General features: G+C 40.2%; 1 protein-coding gene across 1 annotated transcript in view; it reads right to left on the bottom strand.

Annotated features, from left to right (window-relative positions):
- Nucleotides 1-6298, bottom strand: part of lrrc4ca (leucine rich repeat containing 4C, genome duplicate a) — a 176601-nt gene extending 170303 nt beyond the window's left edge. Inside the window, exon 1 of the mRNA XM_061969963.1 lies at nt 5344-6298. The gene's annotated coding sequence lies outside the window, so the exon portion shown is untranslated. The remainder of the gene's footprint in view (nt 1-5343) is intronic.
- Nucleotides 6299-25363: the final 19065 nt, after the last annotated feature.

Genomic DNA, 25363 nt, shown 5'->3' with positions numbered 1-25363 from the left:
ACAAGCAGAAAACACAAACAGATTACAGAAGAGAAATTCGTATTATCCCGCGGGGGAAATACATAATGTCAAAAGGTAAGTTTAAGAAAGGGGGGACTGCTGAGGTAGCCTAAAGCGTTCAAATAAATATTCGTTACTTCAGGCAAATAGGTCTACATGGTCGTGAAATATGCGCTCCCTCCCCAGGGCAAGATTTGTGGCATCTTGCAGTAGCAGCAAAAGCATTACCATTGTGTGAGTTGAGTCTTTTAAAGAGTCACCAATCACTAAATCAACGCCAGTAATTGATGATTGTGTGTGTGTGCGTGAAATGTCTATATATTGCTCATTTTGCTATATGTCTGTCTGTCTGTCTGTCTGTCTTATCTATATCTATCTCTATTCATCTATCCATCTATCTATCTATCTATCTATCTATCTATCTATCTATCTATCTATCTATCTATCTATCTATATGATATTCATTTAACATTAGACAATAGAAGTAAGGGAACTTGTCACACTTGAGAACAAATAGGCCACCCTAAGAGAGCTCTGGAGCACTCATAGATTTTGTTCTTACCGACGAACAAGTCCCAGCTAAGAAAGCATTGGTGAATAAAAAAATGTCCTTAAAGGGTAACATTATCACCAGACCTATGTAAGCGTCAATATATACCTTGATGTTGCAGAAAAAAGACCATATATTTTTTTAACCGATTTCCGAACTCTAAATGGGTGAATTTTGGCAAAATAAACGCCTTTCTAATATTCGCTCTCGGAGCGATGACGTCACAATGTGACGTCGCATCGGGAAGCAATCCGCCATTTTCTCAAACACTGAGTCAAATCAGCTCTGTTATTTTCCGTTTTTTCGACTGTTTTCCGTACCTTGGAGACATCATGCCTCGTCGGTGTGTTGTCGGAGGGTGTAACAACACGAACAGGGACGGATTCAAGTTGCACCAGTGGCCCAAAGATGCAAAAGTGGCAAGAAATTGGACGTTTGTTCCGCACACTTTACCGACGAAAGCTATGCTACGACAGAGATGGCAAGAATGTGTGGATATCCTGCGACACTCAAAGCAGATGCATTTCCAACGATAAAGTCAAAGAAATATGCCGCCAGACCCCCATTGAATCTGTCGGAGTGTGTGAGCAATTCAGGGACAAAGGACCTCGGTAGCACGGCAAGCAATGGCGGCAGTTTGTTCCCACAGACGAGCGAGCTAAACCCCCTGGATGTCTTGGCTCACACCGTCCCGAAGATGATCAAGAGAAGAATATCGACGCTAGCTTCCCTGGTCTGCTGACATGAGGGTATGTCTCCAGAATATATTAATTGATGAAAACTGGGCTGTCTGCACTCTCAAAGTGCATGTTGTTGCCAAATGTATTTCATATTCTGTAAACCTAGTTCATAGTTGTTAGTTTCCTTTAATTCCAAACAAACACATACCAATCGTTGGTTAGAAGGCGATCGCCGAATTTGTCCTCGCTTTCTCCCGTGTCGCTGGCTGTCGTGTCGTTTTCGTCGGTTTCGCTTGCATACGGTTCAAACCGATATGGCTCAATAGCTTCAGTTTCTTCTTCAATTTCGTTTTCGCTACCTGCCTCCACACTACAACCATCCGTTTCAATACATTCGTAATCTGTTGAATCGCTTAAGCCGCTGAAATCCGAGTCTGAATCCGAGCTAATGTCGCTATAGCTTGCTGTTCTTTCCGCCATGTTTGTTTGTGTTGGCTTCACTATGTGACGTGACAGAAAAATGGACGGGTGGTTAAAATCAGGCACTTTGAAGCTTTTTTTAGGGATATTGCGTGATGGGTAAAATGTTGAAAAAAATTTCGAAAAACATAATAAGCCACTGGGAACTGATTTTTAATGGTTTTAACAATTCTGAAATTGTGATAATGTTCCCCTTTAAAAACTTCGTAAGTGGGCCTAGGAACAAAACTCTTTCTTAAGAATGGTTGCTGAATGGGGCCCAATGTCCTCCACACATTTTTCCACATTATGTATGTGAGCTTTTAGATTCTCTTTCGCAGTCAGACATGCCGAATTGATTCACTTGTCCCCAATACAAGAAAATGGTGAGTATAAAAATGGATCTATGTAACTGCTCTATTTCTTACAAACCTTCTTGAGAGATTCCATAACCATGGACCACGCAAAATATGTCGGTCGCTCCTATTGTTGATACAAGTGCAATGAAAGAAATGAATACTAATGACGTTCTAAGAAGACCTTTTTAGATAATAATCCGATTTGAGAAATTATCATTTCATTATTTGGCACAGAGTGCTGGCCTTGATATGAACCAGACCACAGGCTGAAGTGGGAACTAAATGACAAAAGAGCGTAGGAAGCCAACGTCTTATACGGTATGTCACTCTGAAAGACCCCCGACCCCTAATTTATGTGTCCTTTTCTGTCTGACAACTTCATTAATTTTCTGACATGGCTGCTTGGAATGATTTTCAATAGATGCATCAGACAGAAGCGACTGAATAAATTGGACATGAAACAGATGTCTGAGGGAGCAATGTCATCACGTAAAGACCGTCTTTGTGTGAACAGCAGGAAGTCGCTTTTGGTCTGCAAAATGCACCTGCGCAAAGGCTAAGGCCAACTACTATAGCGCAAATAGCTCTAACATGGTAAAAGCCACTAATAATGTTGAAATAGTAATGTTGGGTTATAATTGTGGATTTGTCATTTTGCAGCACTCTACCAACTGCACACTTATGAGTGTGAGGGGAGGATGTATTATGGCAACCAAATGGTGACAACATTAATCACGGTAACCCAAAGTCAAATATCAAATGTCAAACATAACAAACAAAAAAAACATCCAATCAGCATTCTAACATTTTCCAAGGTGATGTCACTCCATCATGGAATGCTTTTCTTTCAAAGGATGAATGATGCTCGCCAATGCTTGCCATATTTCTCCCTTTCACAGGAGAATAATGTAATTCATTCTTTATGTGAAAAGTGACAGCTACATCTATTTATGCGTTTTACCACCGTGGTTTCTGGTTGATGATTGACATTCCAGAATTACCTTGCACACAATTCAAATGAAAATAAAGTAAAATCTAAATGTATGACACACAGCCTTCATTTATAATGCTCAAGTTTCTGATCAGATTGGGGTTTGTTTCTTCTTTTCAGTGGATATGGAGCAGATCCTGCTGTTTTAAGACCGTCTATTTCACAAAAAGCAAGCTGATGTGCAATCTCTTGTGTTGGTTGCATATTTGTGAACGATTATAACAAGAAAATGTATGTTTCTTGGATATGGACAATCGCCCACAATGTCTTGGTACTAATTTGGATTCATGGGTAGACAATAATTGATCAAACAATTGATGAAGAGATACCCTTCAATGCATGGGCCATTTGTTTTATGTTGCAGCTCATTTCAGCACCACAGCAAAGGGACAGCTCCCTCTCAGCTCTGGAACAAGTGCCTTCTGTGTAGGCCAAGCAATGTCTGACAATATACGCAACCAGTCATTGCAATACTGTGCTGCTGCTCTTGAAATAGAAACAATCTCAAATGATATTTAAGTGTCACAAAGTAGTCAATTGAAAATTGCATGCCGCAATGTACTGTTGCAGATTGTTAGTGACTCAAAAAAAAAAAAAAAAAAAAGAGCTGTTGCCTACTTTGTATTCAGCAAGTGTTTGACATGGTGCAGTGTGTAACTCCATGCTGGTGACTAACACGCTTTATAGTGCCCTCTTTCTCGCCCATAAACAGGAGGCACACTTCCCCTTGCACGTCAGCTCAAATCCGACGCTCTACATCCATCCAAATTAGTGTTTGCATTTAATATATGGTCCAGATATGACACACAAACAAACCGTGAATAATTCATTGGTGCAGAAAAGGCTGTATCTCTGCACTGTATTTCCTTTTAGAACTGTGCTTTACTTTAGAACAGGGGTGTCCTAACTTTTTCCATCAACAACTGTGTACTAAAAGAAAATTTGATTTGTATATTATATTGTAAAAATCAAACAAACTTGGCAACACTTTAGTATGGGGAACATATTCACCATTAATTAGTTGCTTATTAAAGTAACAAATACTTAATTTAGAGTTATTTGGACACTAGGGGAACATATAAGGGTTAGGGTTACTAATAAGCAATCATTCTGAGGTTATTGAGGGAAGACTCTTAGTTAATGGCTTACTGGTTGTAAAATAAGGCCATGCCGAATAAGACATTAATACGTACTTAATAATGACTAGTTAAGAGCCAATATGCTACTAATTTGCATGTTAATAAGCAACTAGTTAATGTTGAATATGTGTTCCCCATACTAAAGTGTTACCAAAAACTTTATAACATAACTATGTTTGAATACAAAACCTTTTTTCATCAATATGTGTGTTAAATTGTATTTTTACAACGTGCCACAAATGTCACCGGGACCCCAGTTTGGACACCCCTGCTTCAGGCGATGTGAGGCTTTATACCAGGGCTCGGGAACCGTTTTGGCTGAGGGAGCCATGAAAGCCAAATATTTTAAAATGTATTTCTGTGCGAGCCATATAATATTTTGGCAACACTTTAGTATGGGGTACATATGAACCATTAATTAGTTGCTTATTAACATGCAAATTAGTAATATAGTAGCTGTTAATTAGTCATTATTAAGTACTTATTAATGCCTTAGTGTGCATGGCCTTATTATACAACCAGTAAGCCATTAACTAAGAGTCTTCCCTAACCCTAACCCCAAACTCAAACCCTACCTCTGACCCTGACCCTAAGCCTAACCCTATGTTAATAAGCAACTAATTAATGGTTCAAATGTTCCCCATACTAAAGTGTTACCAATATTTTTTTAACACCGAATACAACAAAATGCGTGCATTTTTTAAGTAATACCAAAATTTTTAGAGTACAATAAGTCTCTTATTCTTTTTAATTGATATTCTGAAGCTAACCAATAATTGAATAAAACACGTCTTACCTATTAATGCGACTTCTTGAACAGGTGCGGTAGAAAAACGGATGAATGGATTAAAACGCATGAGAATGTTTTACATTTTTTAACGTACCCTGAGTTTTTTTCCCTGCCCTGATGTGAGCCGAGGATGTTGTTGTGGCTTGTGCGGCCATTTGAGACACTCGTGATTTAGGGCTATGTCAATAAACTGTGATTGATTGATTGATTGATTGAACACTGTGATTACCAGCGGAATTATTCATTACCTATCGTGTTAAGCAATGTCGGCTAAGATGTATCTGAGCGCCAGATGCAGTCGTCAAAAGAGCCCCGTGTGGCTCGAGAGCCATAGGTTCCCTACCCCCTTGCTTCACACACCAAACATGAACTTACTTCTTGATGAGTCTTCCCACTCGACAACGATGCCGCGATTCTCAGGCGATCCTGCACAATCCGAGGCTATTTAGCCCCCACTCTCATCACAACCAGCAACCCATCCATTCGTCCGGCTGTAGGGGAATAAATCTCAAAATGACGGGGATATATCCTTTTCCCGTGACAGACCCACAAGTGCCATAGCCGAAGAAAGTGAGCGAACCTACTGATGCCCTCCCCCCCACCCACCCCCCCAATGCGTGAATTTTCTCCTGGGTGAGGGCAACGTGGACGTTATTTCCACATATAAGGTGACACAAAATGGTGCACACCAGCAATTATGAGATGCATCCTAAAAAAATTCAAAAAATCCACCAAAAGATCAAAGCCCTTTGCAGAGAGGATGTAGATGATGAACTTCCATCAAGTGTCTATGACTTTAGCCACACTGGGTTGGATAGTCTAAATGGCGCAAAGCTCTTCAGAATTTGGAGTATATATTTCCCCACGCGTGGGTCTTCCTCCTTTCCCAACCTGGAAAATCCTGCGGGTATCCTTAAAGTAAAGGGTAAATCGCCGTGTTCAAAGTCTCACGTTTCCTTACTGTGCGTCTTCACTTCTGCGTAAGTCTCCCCACGCGTCAAGTCTCGCCTATTCACCGATGAGACGTACCCACGGGGGGAGACAAGCTGACGCCGAGGGCTGCTTATCAAAGTGTCCGTCCCTCGTCCTCACCTCCGGGCTTGCAGTCGGCGTTCGTGAGACGGGGTTCACTTTTTTTTTTTTTTCCCCTTCCGTGCGCGTTCCGAACGGACAGCCGTGGAATTGATAAGCAGTGGCGTGGGTTACCTCCCACTGACAAAGTTCTCCCTCAACCACTGAGGAAGAGCCGCGGACGTTTCTCCTCTCCTCCCAAAGTCGACATTACAGTCACCTTGAGTGGCGCTGCTGCGTGTTTCCAGTCCCACGTCAAATGTGTTCATGAACGGCTTCTTTAATGTTGCATCCACGAGGCGGAGATAGAGAAGGGGAAAAAAGGGGGGTTTAGATGTTCTGAATACGACCGCTTGAACGCGCTAATGTGGCTTTGCAAATAGGACACGACTGCCACCTACCGGGCTCTCTCGTCGGACAGCTGTAGTGGAATTGTGGCCCCCAGGCTCTTTGTGCAGAGGATAGATTACATTTAACTTCAACTTGATCAGTCTGCATTTGGAAATGCTGCAGGACACAATATAGTATATATTGGGATATACATAGGGCTTCACGGTGGCAGAGGGGTTAGTGCATCTGCCTCACAATACGAAGGTCCTGAGTAGTCTTGGGTTCAATCCCGGGCTCGGGCTCTTTCTGTGTGGAGTTTGCATGTTCTCCCCGTGACTGCTTGGGTTCCCTCCGGGTACTCCGGCTTCCTCCCACTTCCAAAGACATGCACCTGGGGATAAGTTGATTGGCAACACTAAATTGGCCCTAGTGTGTGGATGTGAGTGTGAATGTTGTGTGTTGGCCCTGCGATGAGGTGGCGACTTGTCCAGGGTGTACCCCGCCTTCCGCCCGATTGTAGCTGAGATAGGCTCCAGCACCCCCCGCGACCCCAAAGGGAATAAGCGGTAGAAAATGGATGGATGGATGGGATATACATACACTATATTGCCTAAAGTATTTGGCCCCACCTGCCTTGACTCACATATGGTCTTGAAGTGCCATCCCATTCCTAACCCATAGGGTTCAATATGATGTCGGTCCACTTTTTGCAGCTATTACAACTCCAACTCTTCTGGGAAGGCTGTCCACAAGGTTGCGGAGTGAGTTTATAGGAATTTTCCACCATTCTTCTAAAAGCGCATTGGTGAGGTCACACGCTGATGTTGGTCGAAAAGGCCTGGCTCTCAGTCTCCGTTCTAATTCATCCCAAAGGTGTTCTATCAGGTTCAGGTCAGGACTCTGTGCAGGCCAGTCAAGTTCATCCACACCAGACTCTGTCATCCATGTCTTTATGGACCTTGCTTTGTGCACTGGTGCACAGTCATGTTGGAACAGGAAGGGGCCCGCTCCAAACTGTTTCCACAAGGTTGGGAGCATGGAATTGCCCAAAATGTGTTGGTATCCTGGAGCATTGAAAGTTACTTTCACTGGAACCAAGGGGCCAAGTGATTAGGACCAATGTTCCCTCTAATTGTTCGTGTGTCTGAGCAAACACAAAAACTCCCTGAGCATTCAGTGGAGCACATGTGAGCAACATCACACGTGGCAATACCAGCAGCACACCTGTCTCAAACCAATCTTTTATAATAACACTCAAATGAGAGGAGTCATTTTCATGAGATTATTTTGTAATATTAGTGATTTGGTCCACTTGTAATGAAAATAAAAGAAATGTTGTTTTTCATAAGCAATGGATTAGTATTGTACAATATGTCTGGGTGGGGGTCCTGCTTTGGAAATCATGTGTACCCCATTCAGAGATCACATTTAGTTCCCCTTAAACATCCTCATGTTGCACAATGAAATGCAAGCATATGATGAAGTGTGCATTCCTGTAACTTTCTCTAGTAACAGCATTCCATGATATAAATAAATTAACATTAATAATACATGACAGTAGAATAAGCACACAAATGACTGAGGAGTCATAGTGTAACTTTGTGTGGTGTTTGAGTTGTCCGACTTTTTGTGTGGCCATAAACGCACCAGTGGCTTAGTGGCAGTGCCGGCCCAAGCCTCCATGGGGCCCTAAGCAAAATTTGATTTTGGGGCCCTCTATTTCTGCCAATAATATTGATTGATCATTCACACACCTACTATAAACTCATTGCGGCTCTGGCAGTGTTGTTTACATGATCCTATTGTCAGCCTGGCATGTCTTTACAAATGCCGTGTCATTTATAAAGATATGGGGGTGGCCCAGTTAAGAACATAAATAATACCAATGAATGAACGAATGATGTCCAGAGTGCCACATATGGTTCCTAATCTTAAAATGTAGAAAACATTCAGCTACAAGAGTGGCCTGGGGTTGAACAGTCCAAGTGATAAAGCTTTGTATTTACAGTAAAAGTGTCATCTTGTCTCATCAGTCTTGTACATATTAGTCTTTAATTACTAGTTTATATTTCTAGTTAATTGTTCATATTTAATGTTTACTTTGTACAAAGAGAGCGCAGTCTACTGAAGTTAAATTCCATGTGTGTTAAACATAACTGGACAATAAAGCTGATTCTGATTCACTTTATTATTTTTGGTAACAAAAACCTGAAACAGCAATGTGCAAAAATGTTGACCTAAAATTGTGTTTTTGTACAATAATATATCTTTGATCATTTAGAAATCATCAGTCAGACTCGTACATGCAAAAAATAAAAAATAAAATGTTTTTGTTAATTGCTTTTGGGGGCCCCCTGGTGGCTGCGGGGCCCTAAGCAAGCGCTTAGTACGCTTATGCCTTGGGCCGGCTCTGCTTAGTGGTATGCGTGTTGGTGACAGATGACAAGTTGCTTTTGGCCTGGTTTGTACGGCAGAAAATGACTAGTTTTTCAAGATAGAAGTTTTTTACTCATGTTTTTGGTGTGGTTATGGCCGAATATAAACAGTTTTGCTCAATAAAGTGATCGATATAATTCCTGTCCTCGAAGCATCTTGATAGACGTTACAATAATTGAACGGTGTTCAACTGAACGGTGTTGACGAACACCGTTAGGACCGCTTGTTGTCACTGTCACTCAGAGTTGCATTGCAAAATTATACAGAATAAATGTGTTTATTTTGTTTAGAATTCAGATGGGATTTGATTTGGTGCACGGCATATATTTGCTGTGCGCAGAGGATGCTTGAGCAGTGCGCAATTGTGCAGGCGAGCACCTTAGAGGGAACGTTGATCAGGACACCTGATTCCGATCATTTGGAAGGGTGGCCTAATACTTTCGGCAATTTAGTGTATATATTTATATATATAGTATGCACACCAGACTGCATCTGGTGTGCATGATCTAATTTCACCTATTTGGGTTAAAAATATTTTTCACAAACCAGTAGTTAGAGTCTCCAAATGATGTGTTGTTGTTGAGTGCTGTCTAGAGCGCGGCAGAGTAAATGGGTTATACTTGTATAGCGTTTTCTACCTTCAAGGTACTCAAAGCGCTTTGACACTATTTCCACATCCAGAAGGTGGGGATTGAACCAGGAACCCTCAGGTTGCTGGCACGGCCACTCTCCCAACTGTGCCACGCCGTCCCGTGTAACCATGTAATACTCTTCCAGTAGGTGGCAGCCGGTAGCTAGTTGCTTTGTAGATGTTGGTAACAGCGGAAGGCAGTGTGCAGGTAAATAGGTGTCTAATTCTTTAACCAAAAATAAACAAAAAGCGAGTGCTCCTAAGACAGTGGTTCTCAAACTTTTTCTGTCAGGCTCCCCTTCAAATGAAAAAAAAAAAAATTGGGCCCCCCTCACACCAACCAAAGTCACAATAGTCATACAAGTTTCGATTTATTGACATAACATAAATATGTATTTTTCAAAAAGATAAAACATCTTAAAGTATTGAACTCACTTTACAACCTGTGCAAAAAAATTAAAGAAAATGCAGCCATTTGGTAAAAAGATGAACAGTTACCTTGCTAAAAAAAAAAAAAAAGAGTTTTATCACAGCGTTAGTGGCTGCAATGAGCCTGTTTTGCACTGCACATTTTTTCAAAGCGGGGTTTCAAGCTTGATACTGCCACTCTTAAATCATGCCCAACATTGAGTTGAGATTAGAAATTAGGGTATCTTGCTGCTTTCTGATTTTCAGCGTGGTTTGTGTCTTCTGCTTTCTGCGTGACTCGCGGTGGGTGAGCGGGACAACGCAATTTGTTTATTAAGTCGGCATAGAGATGTTAAGAGACATTATTTTTTCCTCTTTTTATAGTTTGTTTATTTGATGCTTGCCTGGGTTTTTAAATGAAATGACATGTATTTCTATAAAAAAAATTATAAAAAAAAACCAACCTAAAAATAACAATTTGTTAAAAAAACATCTCGTCACTCGCGCCCCCCCAGTCATGCCTCTGCGCCCCCCAAGGGGGACCCACCCCCCCCACTTTGAAAACCACGGCCCTAAGAAAAGGCATGGAAGCTTAGGGAAGGCTATGCAGAAGAAAACTAAAACTGAACTGGCTACAAAGTGAACAAAAACAGAATGCTGGACGACAGCAAAGACTTACTGTGGAGCAAAGACGGTGTCCACAATGTACATCCGAACATGACATGACAATCAACAATGTCCCCACAAAGAAGGATACAAATAACTGAAATAGTCCTGATTGCTAAAACAAAGTAGATGCGGGAAATATCGCTCAAAGGAAGACATGAAACTGCTACAGGAAAATACCAAAAAAAGAGAAAAAGCCACCAAAATAGGAGCGCAAGACAAGAACTAAAACACTACACACAGGAAAATAGCAAAAAACTCAAAATAAGTCACGGCGTAATGTGACAAGTCGTGACAGTACACCTACTTTGAGACAAGAGCTATAGTGACGCATGGTTGGTTATGCTTAAAAGTCATATCCAACAATTGTGACAGCGACTTTTTACTGAAAACTGAGTTTCGTTTCTTAATGATGTCTGCTGGTCGTGTGCATCCGGATTTTTGCAACGCAAAAAATGTGCCTCAGCTCAAAAAAGGTTGAAAAACACTGCAATATACAATGCATGCATGTAACAGGACGCTCAAAAAGGGCGAATATTACCTCAAATATTGCAAATCTATTTGGGTTTATTTTGTGGTGGCCGACAGGGGCAGAAACCCAAGCAAAATGTTGCAAATCAAAAATGTTGCAATTACATAAATCAGGGGTGTCCAAAGTGCAGCCCAGGGGCTATTTGCGGCCTACAGCTCAGTAGTGTTGTCCCAATAACAATATTTAGGTACTGGTACCGGTACCAAAATGTATTTTCGTACTTCTCTGTACTTTTGTAAATAAAGGGGACCACAAAAAATGTCATTATTGGCTTTATTTTAACAAAACATCTGCAAGTTTGTCCTTAAATAAAATAGTGAACACACAAGACAACGTGTCTTTTAGTAGTAAGTAAACAAACAAAGGCTCCTAATTTAGTCTGCTGACTCCTATTGTCTCCTATTGAAAATGTGTGGTGCAATATGAAGCCTAAAATACCACAACAAAGACCCCAGATTGTTGAACAACTTAAGCTGTACATCAAGCAAAAATGGGATAGAATTTTTAGATTAGATTAGATTAGATTTATTGGTCCCCTTGGGGAAATTCATTGTCACTGCCGTACATTTAAACACTAGACATTACACATTACACATCACACAAAAAAAAATAACAAAAAGACATCATACATGACTAACACACATTTACAGGCTTGTCAGACAGGTCGGCCGAATTCCACCTGAAAAGCTTCAAAAACTGGTCTCCTCAGTTCCCATCGTTTACTGAGTTTTGTGAAAAGGAAAGATCATCTAACACATCGGTAAAAATGGCCCTGTGCCAACTTTTTTAGCAATGTGTTGCTGCCATTAAATTCCAAGTTAATAATTATTTGAAAAAAAAAAAATTAAGTTTCTTAGTTCGAACATTAAATATCTTGCTTTTGAAGTCTATTCAATTGAATATAAGTTGAAAAGGATTTGCAGATCATTGTATTCTGTTTTTATTTACAATTTATAGAACATGCCAACTTCACTGGTTTTGGGTTTTGTAGGACATTTTTATTTTTAATGTAGTAAACTGGATGTATAGCATAGTGCTTTTATTTTGAAGCCACAAAAGTGATTGGTTTAAGACGGTGTTTGCACATGTTTAGATGTCGGATTTGACTGTTGCAATAAAAAAATGTCCCCTTTCGACTGACTGCTTACCGTCTTTCATGTCTGTTGAGTTTTTATGCCATCTCACTAAATCAGTCACAGTAGCAATCTAAATGTTATGTTATCAATGCACCTTAACTGTAATCTAAACAGAAGCACCACCCACCTCAGAACGACATGCGGAGCAGGCATTTGCTGCAGTGCGGTTTTCTCACAGCGAAAAATAATCCTTTCTTGTCAGGAGAACAGCTTGCCAGGCTTTGAACCTGGTACTTCCTAAAGTACTCTTTTCTTTGTCCATCTGTGCTCGATATATTCCCGCTTGTGAATCATCAGTAACAAGTGAACGCAGCCTTGGATCAAGGGTGAGCAAAAATGTAACAAACAAGACAAGGCAATATTTGCAATACCAGCTAAGAAAAGGTAGGCTAAAAACACAAAATGACACAAGAAATGTGACACTGGCGGATAATGAATGACAATCGCAGACATGTATGCCTCCGAATTGCTTAGAACAGCACTCAGAAGCAGTAGTAAAGCCACAGCAAGACTGACCAATAAAACAATTCGGAACCAAAATAAGAGTGCTGGACAGGAAAAAACACAAAAAAAACAACTCAAAAGTCCAAAAGTTTAATGATAGATCATGACACTGTCTTTAATTTTGTTATGGGATTTTGGTCAGAACGCAACAATTTTGTAAACATCCATCAATGAATACAAATATTTTAAAAAGCCTTTAGCACATCCCAGCACTGTTTGGGCAGCACCACACAGGATATTTAAATGCAATGATCTCAGCAGAGGCCAAACAATGCTAATGTGGCTCAGCATTAAATAAAATACAGGCTCCTGAATGTTACTGAATTCTGCATCATTCACTAAAGGTTGAAAAATGCTTTCTCAAAAAAAAAAAACCCTGGATCTGCACCAATATTTAATGGCTTCTTGCTCGGCCTATGACTCAACACTCCCCGAATTCTCAACAACAAACACAAAGCGATGGAAATGTTCTTCCTCGGTGGAGATAATGACGATGTTCAGGTTGGAGGAAGCTCTTGTGCTTTTGTATCTAAGCGCATGGCTGCAATCATCACCTGCCCATCCTGTCGTATTAAAGCACAGGCTAAAACATGTTCACATTTTATTGCTTACACCTCGCCTGACACTGTGCACGGTACATGCACGCGCACACACACACACACACACACACACACACACACACACACACACACACACACACACACACACACAAACACCCTGTACATCAACAGACATTATGCCAGAAGATGTGGGGAAACCATTTGAATGCCAGTGCAGCGATACGTCCATCGAGCTGTCAGCATCTGATATAATTTCCCTCCATGCTGAAAGGTGTTGCGTCATTCATCTGTCTTCATAACTGTCCTCCTGCCAGCCTCCCTGTCCCTGGCATATAAAGAGCACCACCCTCTTGCTTTGCAGCTGAAGGAGTCATTATTAAATACTCTGACTTCCCTGCTGTTTCTTTTTCACCTTTTGTTGGTTTCTGAGCACGCTCCCTTAACGGATGCCTGTAATACACAAACTCTCCAAAATGTTGGATATTTTCATACGCCGGTGTTTATGTCATCATTCTTAATGACAGACTAATTTGCCTTTTACTTTCCATGTGGATTTCTGGTGATCGCATCGTCTTGTAGCTGGTCTTATCTGTGTCATGGGAGCCATCACTTAGAGCTACACACTTAATCTTAGTTGATGTGCCTTTTAAGACCACAACATATTTACTGGTGGAAACACTTACATATTTAAATGCTTCAGGATGCTCAAGTATCGTTGCAAGAATCCATCAACTTAATCACATTAGATCCATGTTTACCGTATTATAATCACAATCACACAATGTCACATGTACATTTAGTGTACGGGTATTGTGCATTGGTTTGCAAATTAATTAGGAGCCTTTGTTTGCTTACTTACGACTAAAAGAAACCTTGTCTCGTATGTTCACTATTTTATTTAAGGACAACATTGCAATAAGAAACATACACTATATTGCCAAAAGTATTTGGTCACCCATCCAAATGATCAGAACCACTTGTCCTAATCACTTGGCACAGGTGTATAAAATCAAGCATTTAAGCATGGAGACTGTTTCAACAAACAATTGTGAAAGAATGGTGCGCTCTAAGGAGCTCAGTGATTTCCAGCGTGGAACTGTCATAGGATGCCACCAGTGCAACAAATCCAGTCGTGAAATTTCCTCGCTCCTAAATATTCCAAAGTCAACTTTATTATAAGAAAATGGAAGAGTTTTGGAACAACAGCAACTCAGCCACAGAGTGCTAGGCCACGTAAACTGACAGAGAGGGGTCAGCGGATGCTGAAGCGCATAGTGCAAAGACTGTCTGCACAGTCAGTTGCTACAGAGCTCCAAACTTCATGTAACCTTCCAATTAGCCCACGTACAGTATGCAGAGAGCTTCATAGAATGGGTTTCCATGGCCGATCAGCTGCATCCAAGCCATACATCACCAAGTCCAATGCAAAGCGTCGGATGCAGTTGTGGAAAGCACGTCACCACTGGACTCTAGAGCAGTGGAGACGAGTTCTCTGGAGTGATGAATCACGCTTTTCCATCTGGCAATCTGATAGACGCGTCTAGGTTTGGAGGTTGCCAGGAGAATGGTACATTTCAGACTTCATTGTGCCGAGTGTAAAATTTGGTGGAGGAGGAATTATGGTGAAGGGTTGTCTTTCGGGAGTTGGGCTTGGCCCCTTAGTTCCAGTAAAAGGAACTTTGAATGCTCCAGGATACCAAAACATTTTGGACAATTCCATGCTCTTAACCTTGTGGGAACAGTTTGGATCAAGCCCCTTCCTCGTCCATTATGACTGTGCACCAGTGCACAAAGCAAGATCCATAAAGACATGGATGACAGAGTCTGGTGTGGATGAACTTGACTGGCCGATAGAACACTTTTAGGATGAATTAGAACGGAGACTGAGAGCCAGGCCTTCTCGACCAACATCAGTGTGTGACCTCACCAATGCGCTTTTGGAAGAATGGTCGAAAATTCCTATAAACACACTCCGCGACCTTGTGTAATAGCTGCAGAAAATGGACCGACATCATATTGAACCCTATGGGTTAGGAATGGGATGGCACTTCAAGTTCTTATGTGCGTCAATGCAGGTGGCCAAATACTTTTGGCATTATGGTGTATGTTTAATGTACCTTAAGATTTTTTGTTAAATTAAAGCCAATAATGCCATTTTTTTGTGGTCCCCTTTATTTAGAAATATATCTAAAAGTATCGAAATACATTTTGGTACTTGTACCAAAATATTGGTATCGGGCCAACCCTAGTTCTAACTTATATCTGTCAGTAGACTCCATATTGAGGCACTAAAATCTACAACATGGCTGACGAGGAGAAGACGCCGTCAAGTGGAGGAACGTAAATAAAACCCCCACAAAAGGACGCATCCTAAAGTGCACTCATCTTTGCACGGACATTTGCATTGACCTGCAGGGGCCGTCCAAATAAATTGTGCGATTAATCTGATTTTGGTGATTAATCGCATGGGTTAACGCGATAAACTTAAAAATCTCGTGAGCATGTTTGTGCCTCATTTCCATAGTGTTTTTGTTTTAATATTTATCTATACGTTGTGCAATCATTTAGTGCGCAATATGTATTATTTATTGTTTATTACTAATTTTTAGTTTTTAATTATGTTTTAGTTTTCTGCACTGCAAACCACATAATTTCCACATTGTGTGATAAATAAATGTCTATACTATCCTACCTTAACTGATTCGATACACCCTAATGTTGATACTGTATGTCCTGTTTGCCCTTTGAGACCAGTAAAGATGCACTGCAAACCATGTGACCTTGTTCTTTGAAAGGGCAAGACATACAAATCTCTTGGGGGCAGTTATTCCTGCAGTGGCAAGGGCAAAGAGCCGTGTTTAAGGTCATACCTCAGCATATATTATTGGTTATGCGTTCAGCACCCTTATAAAACGGATATTGCTGAGTTTTAACAACGGTATTTCTCAATTCAACTTTCAAATGATGCTCTGCAGTAATCTGATGGTGACAACCTTGAAAAATTTATGTTTTGACAGTTTATGCCGAAAAAAGCAGTTATGTGCCTTTCAGAGTTGACTTGAGGCACGCAGATCTCTTCCTTTCCTCGCGAGTAATATGTTGTCAGGGACTGAATAATACATGTGCTGGGATGGAATTAGATAATGTAATAATCGTGTTGGGTACGCCATGTGGGTTTTATGCAGCAGAAGGTATACTGTGTGTTCCCCACTCAACTCTATTTACTCAGCCAAGAAGGAGTTTTTGCTGGAAGAAAGGAAGAAAGTTGAACAAAAAAAAAAACACATAATTTACCACAACCATTTTCAGGGGAACATCTAAAATTAAATGTCCCAACTTGTACTTTGGAGTTCAACAACAACGTTCAGGAAAAACAAAGAGCATATTTAAATTTTAGATCAGTCAGCATCTGAATGATTAACTCCAACACTGTGTCTTGATTTGTATTTGTTTTTTTAATGATACCACCACAGAGGGCACACTTTATTCAAAGAAGAAACGTGTGAAGATGACTCGGGGTGTCCCGATACACATTTTTAACTTCCGATCAGAATCACATTTAATAGTCAAGTATGTCTAACACACAAGGAATTTGACTTGGTAAATACGATACTAATATCGGAATCTAGAGAATTGGCCGATATCGATATTAATCCGATCCACTATCAGCACGAATCCTAGTACATATGTAACAGGGTCAATTATGTCATGTAAATAATGTATTTTATAATGTTTTATTATTGTTATAAATACACAAAATGTGTCATGTCTGTGTGATCATGTTTTGTTTGGCCATGTACTTTTTTGGATTTTGTCTGTTCCTGTTTTTTCACTCCCCGTTTTGTTTCCATGACAACCCATTAGTTTTCACGTGTCCTCATGTCACACACCTGATTCATTTGCACTCAGGCACCTGTTGTTAATCATGTATGTGTTATTTAAGCTTTTCATTTTCTGTTGGTCGGCCTGGCGACATCACATTCATGCTCTGCACTCTTGACACACTCCTGACACTCTGTTTCATGTTCATAGTCCATGCTGCCCTGTTCACGTCATCGCAAGTAAGTTTTGTTGATTAATGCCACAGTTAGTGTCTTTTGTTTTTTTGTCCATAGTTCTGCCTTTGTGCGAGTTTTTGTTTTTATAGCCAAGTTTTGTACTTCCGCCCTTGTGCGCGCCTTTTGTTTATTCCTTTTTTGAGTGTTAAAATTAAATATGTATTCACCTTCACGCCGTGTCCGGTCCAAATCCTTTGCACCTCGGGAAAACAATCCACGCCAAAGTCCAAGTCCTGATAAAATGTGTAAGTTACATGAAAATACCTGAAGGTTGTTTGATGTTTTGTCAATGTGGAACCATTGTCTCGTTGTCCTTCCTACTGCAATAATTGCTCTTTTTATATGCGTTGGACACGCCTTTCTACTTCCCTTTTGTCCACGATAACGGGAGATGTAGGCGTCCATTCGAAGACAGAACCTGTATTGTCTTGTTAAGAACTTAGGTTCACTTTCTTGTTATGTATTATCATATTTGTGTATGGGCTTGACGATGGCAGAAACATTTTGACGTTTGTAATCTCTGTATTGTCAGGTATGTTGATTTCACTGTGTTGTCCTATGTAACCATTTTGTCCACAATAATGGGACAGGGGCTTGACGATTGGCAGAAAATTAATGACAATTGTATTCTATGCAGTGTTTCCCACACATTCATTTATTTGTGGCGGCCCGCCACGAAAGAATTACGTCCGCCACAAATGGATTTTTTGGCTTTTGACTCGCTCGACCGCTCATAAAAGCAATGGGACTCTGTCTGTGAATGTAGCTTGTAGTTACAACTATGGTGCAGTAGGTGGCGGTAGCCTACTATGCATTGTAACTCCGCCAATAACACTTAATTCACCTGGAGGGCCAGAAGAAGAAGAAGAAGAAGAAGACGACGACAAAGAAGTAAAAGAACGGCCCGACCGGATCAAAATACGAGGGTAATATAGGTTATAGGTAGATAGGTTATAGCTGCATCGCTCGCGGCTCGTCATATATTTAACGTAAATCCGCGATTTCACCGAGCGTTTCACTGACGGTGAGCAGCCTAACGCTGCTTCATTAACACCGCCGCTGTTTGACTCGGGGTCCGGGGCAGACGCACGCAGTAACAGTCACCTGTTGCCATACCGACGAGCTAACGTGTCCAGGTTATAACCCTGTTGTCAATAAACACACGTGGAGACAGTGCTTCAGATACTGCTTTAATACTGAAGCTAAATTGTCCACTGTCCACTGCAGCATGTGAATGCAATGAAAAGAATAAAATCTGAGCCAACCAGCTGTTAAAATGTTGTCCAGGTTAATGTTTTGGCCATTAAAGGCCCTTCATTTCAAGATTTCAACTGTGATCGGGCTTTAAACAGGTGGCTGACCTGTTCAGATGGGTGTAACTGCTACTGGTCAAATAATGTGAAATAGCATTTAATTTTACATGTATGCAATGCCATTTAAATGTAATTATAGATAATAATAATAATAATAATAATAATAAATACTGTGTAGTGTTGTAAATAGTCAACGGGAAGGATTTTAGTAAGATATAAGCCATGAGCACTACACAGCCAGAAAAAAACCAAGGCAGGACAAGTAAAAATATTGGGGCAAGTAGATTTGAAAAGTCGGGCAAGTAGAAAAAAACCTTAACGTTGAACCCTGCATGTGTTGAGCTGCTGCCGCTTAAGGTTAGACGGCACTGTACATAGAGCGGTTCTGCTCGTTAGTAATAAATTCTAATGTTGGATGTTCACTCCTTCACACAGATGAGTATAGAAAAATATTTTCAACGGCCGAAAAGGGCTCGACTTGGAGAGGAGGTAGGCCTACAGTCCGGACCACAGGAGGTATTATCAAAACGGTGTAGACACTTAGAAATCTCATAAGGAAAGTGAACAGACGTCCATCAGTGTGAAAATTAATTTGCTTCCAATACTTCCAGGCTTCAACTAGTGCCGCAGCTGAGGCAGTAAGAGAGGGTGAGGAGGAAGGGATAGTAAGTACCAGGGAGATGTTGTAGGAGAGGAGGAAGACAGGCAGCATGTAGAGCCAGCTAGGGCGGAGGCAACAGGTGAGACTCAGCAAACACTGAAAAATAAAGCAGGGTCAGATCAGAAATGCACTTTTCTCATGAAAAGGGTCCTATTTTATATTCTTATGTGCCTTATAGAGAGGACCACGACAAAACATAGAGTGACTGGTTTCGATCCAGAATGGCTAAAATGCCACAATTTAAGTCATGGCTGTATAACACCCAGCAGGATAAGCTCCAGTGTCTCCCTCTTCTCTGGAGGAGGGTCTGGCGAGCGAGACTAGCTCCAGTGCGACCTGTTCAGCAGCAGCAGGAGGAGGAGGAGGAGGAGGTTGACTGACTGTGGCAGGACACCTTTGCCTCTGTTTCACTTTATGTTGCTGGTAAATAATATGGTTGTAGTAGTAGGCTAAAGTTAAATTATTTAGTATGCACTAATTAAAGGGGCAGAGCTTTAAGAGACATTTTAGCTTTTATATTTTATAAGATATATTTTTTGTAAGAACCACAATTAATAAATATATTTCAGTGAATAACTAATTGTTCAAATCTGTACATATGTATATATATATGTACATAAAGTGTTTTAATTATATTCCAACTCCGCGTTCTTCTTGGTCATCGCCGCTGCCGCCCCCCGCCCCCCGACCACACCACCACAAATAGATGCCTGTCCTGTGGGAAACACTGCTATGTATTATCAGTCAGTAATATTCTATATATTATCAGTCAGTAAAGTGCAGCTGAGCAGCAACACATGGTGTCTGTCGTATTCAATTACACACAACGCAGAGGAAAAGACCACCCTACATACAGTACTTGTATTATTTAGTAGTGTGAAATGTTAGTAAAGGCATGATCTAGTAAAACAATACTCAAACATAGAACAATGTTAGGTATGAAAAACACTAACCAATGTATTAACTGTCTGGAATGAATGTATGTTTCCTTTCATTAAGTTGAAGTGGAGTGGTAATTGTTTTTTTCTGGCAACACCCAGTGGTCACAATAATTCCTAACATTAAGTTCATGACACAGAAAGTTTAATGATATACGTTCGTTCCTGAATACTCTCCAATACGCTTCTGTTTTGGAGACTTTGTATCTGTAAGTAATATGCAACTATAATTATTCGATACTTGTTTATATTCACAAATTATTTAATTTAGACGACAATATTGTGCAATTAATTATCCTTATTACAAATTTATATATTGTGGGCAATTATGTGCTTAGCTGCTGTGTACAGTAGCTGCTAGCTCTTATTATACTAGCCTATAAAGCCTGCCATGTTTACCTTTTGTAAAAGACTTTACTCATATACAAGAAAAAAACACATTTGTGTGTTTATTAGAAGACATTTAGCCGTTAAATGGTTGTCCAGATTTGCACAAGTAAACACACTGCAGTACTGCTTGTACTGGCGTTTATATCGGAGATTTTAGCAAGCTGATATCATTCAATACTTTTTTTGTGCTGATATCGGGATACTCCTAATGATAAGTACAGAACCGAACAGTTTTTTTTAACAAGGGTTTGATTGCTGCATAAAATATGAGCAACACAAATGATAGAATATCATTTATGCACACTTTTTATTTGTATTTTATCATACTAATTATATTGTGTTGAACACAATGCACTATTACTTAGATTGGGGGTCAGCAACCCGCAGCTCTAGAGCCACATGTGGCTCATTAGCGCCGCCCTAATGGCTCCCTGGACCTCTTTCAGAGATGTGTGAAAATGGAAAAAGATGAAGAAAAAAAAAATGTTATAAAATATATTTTCTGTAGGAGAACAAACATGACACAGACCGTCCTAATTGTTAGAAATCCCACTGTTTATGTTATACATGCTTCACTGATGAGAGTATTTAGCAAGCACCGTTCTGTCCCACTAATTTCAGCGATCCTTGAACTCATCGTAGCTTGTTTACATGTACAACTTTCTCCGAGGCTGTCACAGAAAGACAAGTTTAATGCCACTCCTTCTTCATCCACATTTTGTCCACCAAACGTTTTATGCTGTACGTGAATGCACAAAGGTGAGCTTTGTTAATTTGATTGATTTGCTGGAGTGTTTATCAGGCATATTTGGTCAATCAATGACTGCAAGCTAATCGATGCTAACATGCTATTTCGGCTAGCTGTGGGTGGATATTGCATCATTATGCCTTGTCTGTAGGTTAATTTGAGCTCATTTAATTTCCTTTACTTATAATTTCTGATCTCTCTCTCTGTGTCCAATACTTGCTGTACATATGTCAGACCTACACTATTCCAATGTCAATTTCTCTGATGATGCAATTGTTGATGACTGAAGTGTTGATACCAACCAAACTTACCCCCCCCCCCCCCCCTCCATATCCCACACCCCAGATTGTAAATACTGTAAATAATTCAATTTATGTACTGTGATGATTATCTTGTGTGATGACTGTATTATGAAAATAGTATATATCTGTATCATGAATCAATTTAAGTGGACCCCAACTTAAACAAGTTGAAAAACTTATTCGGGTGTTACCATTTAGTGGTCAATTGTATGGAATATGTACTTCACTGTGCAATCTACTAATAAAAGTTTCAATCAATCAATCAATCAATGTCCTCTGTGTATTTAATTTATATTTGCATGTCTCATGAAACATTATATGTATGTAATATTGGCTGCATTTATCATAGTTGTTTATGTGCCATGTTGTTCCAGACCACAGCAAACGTTACCCAGGTTGCCAAGATTGTAAAAAAAATCCATTAGAAGAAGACAGCATGCCATTTCCTTAAACGTGGACACATACATCTATACCTTTGGCCATTCTAAGCCAGTAATTTCCAGAAGTTATCTCATTCTCTGAGAAACCTCCATTTTTCTAATGATTTCCAATGTTGCAAAAATGTGTAGAATACAAATTAAAATACAACATTTCTGTCAACAAAGATTTGCGCCAGCCTTTGATAGTAGGCTAATATTGCTAATATAGATACTTACATCATGTGTTGCCTTCATTATAACACTTATATAAGGTTTTTAATTTTTTGCGGCTCCAGACAGATTTTTATTTTTTAATTTTTGGTCCAATATGGTTCTTCCAATATTTTGTGTTGCCGACCCCTGCCTTAGATAGTGGGCAGGCAGGACCCGCAAGGTGGCTGTTTGGTTGCCACAAAGGGCGAAAAATAAATGGTGACTAAGTTCCAACTCTGTTCGCTGACTACTGCTGATGTGCCTTTGAGCAAAGCAATAAACCCCTGTACTTTAAAACACTGTAAATACAACTAAACCATTACAACATGGAAGTCAACCAGTGTCACAGAAATTGTTGTTTGATTTTGAAGGTTTCACTGCAGACACTATTTTCACAGAATGACCTAACAGTAGTATGTACATACAGTTGTAGTGTGTTAAGTCTATTTCTGTCACTTAGGATTAGGGATGTATTACATGACCGGTATTTTTTGGTACTGGTTCCTAATTGGGTCAGTCCAAGAGGACAGTTAAAATTCTGGACTTATGATAAGGCTATCAGTACTTTTTTAATTTAGCTGACCGTCATAATTATAACAGGTGTGCATTCATTCAGGTGTTACTGCAAAAGAAATAAAAAAAGAGACGGCCGAACAGCCAGTTGGAGTTGACATTTTACCGCCCGACTTCCAGTTACAATGTACGCAGAAGTCAGAATAATAGATTTACGCTTGTGGACAAAGCGAATGTTCACTAAAAAAATAATCTAAATGCAGAAAGTCACAGAAATTGACGTAATGTGATTTAGATGCTGTGTTTGAGAGGAAAGGGGGAAATAATGGTCGCGGGGACCGTATACTTGACACTCATCTCTATGGAGCCTGGCCAGCCAGGAGTCAGCACTCCAGCCGGCAGGCCATCTCTGTGCCTGCCCACTTGACAAGTGGCCACCTCAAAATACCAAACTAACTGCAAAATACAAAACCAATCAGTTCCCAAATTACTTCTACGTATCAGGTGTTTTTTTTTTTTGCAAACTTGATGACTACTTGTCATCCAAAAGCTGTGTGAAAAACACCGTCCTACTACTTGTAATGCTAAGAAGTGTGTCAGGCTTGTCCCTGACAGTTTGGTCAAGTTTCAGTTTTTTCTCTGTTTGTTTTATTTCCTGTCAGCACTCTTATTTTGGTTCAGTTTCCTGTTTGTCTCTCTGAGTGCTGTCCCCTCAGCTGTGGCTGATTGGCACCTGGCCACACCTGGTGTCAATCAGCCAGCTGCTATTTAGACCTGCTTTGACCTCCAGTCAGTGCTGGATTATTGTCATTTCTACCTGTCGATATCGTTACAGCTACTGCCTGTCGTGCTACTACTTGTCCTTGTACCTGTCGTCATAGCGGTAAGCTGTTCCTGTTAGCTATTTGTAGTTTGCTTTCTCCTAGCTCTTTGTTTCGTGTTTTCTTGTTAGCCATTAGCTGTTTCCATTTTTTTCTGTTTGCTGGTTTCTAGTGATGGGTTGGCGAGGCGTCATGAAGCGTTTTGACACATTGCAAAACTGTATTGATACTGTGTCGATACTGTGTCACTAAATACTGACATCTGCTGGACATTAAAAATCCCTACAGGCAACCTATGGACCGATTCAACTTACACTGATTTTATGACCTAATATATACAATATTATAAACCAAGTCCTTGTATTTCATTTAGGATTATTTCATATCTTCATTTAAATAAAAACATATTTGTATCTTTTTTAGATACAGTCAATAAATAATGTGAACATGTATCATAACATAGAAATCTAAGAGAACGTGTTGTGAATGAGGATGCTTGTGGACTGGGATTTTTTTTTTTTTTTTTACACATTTTTATTAAAAAAAAACAGTTATTTTAGACGATTTCTCTTCTTAGTTATTATTTCTCCGGTTGTAGAAAAGACCCGCTCACAGGGCACAGAGGAGGCGTCAGTGCGACACAGTTCGTGTATCGGTCACGTGACCGAAACAGCTCATGATCGGTCACGTGACTTTCTAAAAGCGGTACGCGCACCGACACAGGGTTTTGCTCTATGAGCTCGACGCATGCGCCGATGCATCGGTGTTGCCGAACCCATCACTACTGGTTCCTGTTTTCAGTTTTGGCTATTCATAGTTCCTGGTTTGTGTTTTTACTTTTATTTTATGAACATTAAATCATGTTTTCCTGGACAAAGCCTGCCATCTCTGCATCTTGGGGTTCATCACCTACACAAGCTGACAAAGTTGTTGACTCGACCATCAATCTTCATTGTTAAGTTAATGCAGTACTTCTCTAATTTTTTCTGTTATATTTTGCACTCCCCCCCTCCCCACACAGTACACACACTCTCCCCCGTGACTATAAATAGTATAATTTGTCCAAAAAATAAAAACACATTGAAAATAATTGGCCCCATTTGTCCACACTACATCCAGTTCTAGTACTCACACTTCTGATTTTCCTTAAGCGACTTTTTCAGTTTTGTGGAGAAAAGTTTAATGTCCGATTGTGACTATAACTGCAGTGGCAAAGAGTTCCACAGATGTGAGGCCTTCACTGAGAACGCAGACTGACCCAGAGTCGTCCGGCACCTTTTCAATCTGCAGCTCTCACCGACTGCTGCTTGAGTCTGCACACCTTCACTACGGTATCTTTGTATTTCTTGACACACCACATCAGGGGCTAGTCCAATAAGACACTTAAAAATAGCTTTTAAAAATGAGAAATGTATAAAAATTACCAAAACTCTTCAAGTTATATTTTTGAGTAATACGGCAGTGATGATGCTTCATTGTTTTTTGATCAAATGTCTTTAGTGTTTGTCAGGGTTTGTACATCTTTTCCATAGCCAAATTCAAGCACCTTTTAAGGACTTTCAAGATCAATTTTCCAGTTTTTCAGTACCCTTCAAAAGGCGAAAACCAGTGTGAATCAATCCATAGTCTTGTTGTTAGGTCACCAATGCTGTCTGTAGGAAAAATACGGAACATCTGCTAAAACCTAAGCCTAACATTGAACCAGTAGTTATAATTAACTGAATGGAGCATAGAACATGAAGCAG

This window comes from Nerophis lumbriciformis, linkage group LG10, assembly GCF_033978685.3.
Source record: "Nerophis lumbriciformis linkage group LG10, RoL_Nlum_v2.1, whole genome shotgun sequence".
Classification (NCBI taxonomy): domain Eukaryota; kingdom Metazoa; phylum Chordata; class Actinopteri; order Syngnathiformes; family Syngnathidae; genus Nerophis; species Nerophis lumbriciformis.
The sequence above is the reverse complement of the archived record's forward strand: the minus strand, read 5'-3'. Positions and strand labels throughout refer to the sequence as shown.